Genomic DNA, 1,363 nt, shown 5'->3' on the forward strand with positions numbered 1-1,363 from the left:
ACAGATGCTTTGATTTAGAGCAGCAGTCTCTATGCCAGAAGATACTTCTGCAACGGCTTTTGAACGGCCTTGCTTCTGTCTGTGGTTCCGAGTAGATTCAGCTAAATCACTGATCAATTGCCAAGCTTCATCGGTGGTCTTGTACTTCTTCATAGACCCATTGCTGGCACTTTCCAATGTGGTCTTATCTTGGGGCCTCATACCTTGTGTGATATAGCTGAGTAGCACGATCTTGTCAATCATGTGGTGGGGGCATGCTTCCAGAAGATTATTGAAGCGCTCCCAGTATTCAAAGAGAGTCTCATTGTCATCCTGAACAATTGTAGAGATATCCTTCCTCAGTTTATCAGTAACTTCAGATGGAAAGAATTTCTCCAGAAACTCCTTTCTGAGTGTATCCCAGTTGGATACATTTTCTATAGGTTGAGTGTAGTACCACTCTCTTGCTTTTCCCTCAAGAGAGAATGGAAAAGCTTTCAGCAGAATTGAAGTTTCATCAGTGCCATCACGCCTGACAGTAGAACAGGCTGCCTGGAAATCTCTCAAGTGCTTGATAGGCTCTTGAGCAGGTAGGCCATGAAACTTGGGCATCAAATTTAACAGTGCGGTCTTTATTTCAAAATCCGTAGCTATCGCTGGATGATGCGCTTGAAACGGTTGCATTGTAAAATCAGGAGCTCCTTCCTCCTGAATGGTAACTCTTCTAGCTGCCATGTTTTCTGCACGTAAAACAACCGAATCAGTAGAACGGGGGCTGGTTTCTTCCTCAGATTCACTTTCAGATCCTCCCTCAGAGCGGGCTAACCTACGATGTTCTCGCCTTATTCGTGAAATTGTTCTTTCAATTTCAGGATCGAATATTAGCAAGCGCGGATCAGGAAGTGAACGTGTCATTTGACGGAAGAAACATGCAGCTCATAGCAGCAAAATTAAATAAAATACAAATAAATAAATTATAATTAATAAAATTAGCACTCTATTGCAACTCCCCGGCAACGGCGCCAAAAATTGATGGGTCGCAGAAGCTGGTGAATTAAAAATTTATTAAAATGGTTACGTTGTAAGTATAGTTCTTAACTCACCAAAAATCTGCCTATCAATTTAAAAATATGTCACAGAGAGTTTAAATTAAAATTACTGGGAGTTTTAAGTCCCAGGTCGTCTCCCAACGAGTTGCAGAAAAGTGTGTTGTTTTATTAATCAGATGTTCCAAGAAGTTGAGCTAAGTAATTTGGAATTTAAATTGAGGAATTTTAAATAATATAAATAAAAGCCTTGACTGGGAATTGATTAGTTAGAATCTCTATCATTGATGGAGTGATTTTTTTAAGATTGATTTATAATTAACGGTTACTCTGTTTGG

The 1,363-nt window shown here is 39.7% G+C and overlaps 1 non-coding gene across 1 annotated transcript; it reads left to right on the forward strand.

The window, feature by feature from the left end:
• The first annotated feature begins 237 nt into the window (after positions 1 to 237).
• On the forward strand, positions 238 to 345 carry LOC112753018 (small nucleolar RNA R71). Its single transcript, XR_003177421.1, has one exon. It is a non-coding gene; the product is annotated as a small nucleolar RNA R71 (small nucleolar RNA).
• The last annotated feature ends 1,018 nt before the right edge of the window (positions 346 to 1,363 follow it).

This window comes from Arachis hypogaea, chromosome 15 (genome assembly GCF_003086295.3).
Source record: "Arachis hypogaea cultivar Tifrunner chromosome 15, arahy.Tifrunner.gnm2.J5K5, whole genome shotgun sequence".
Lineage (NCBI taxonomy): Eukaryota > Viridiplantae > Streptophyta > Magnoliopsida > Fabales > Fabaceae > Arachis > Arachis hypogaea.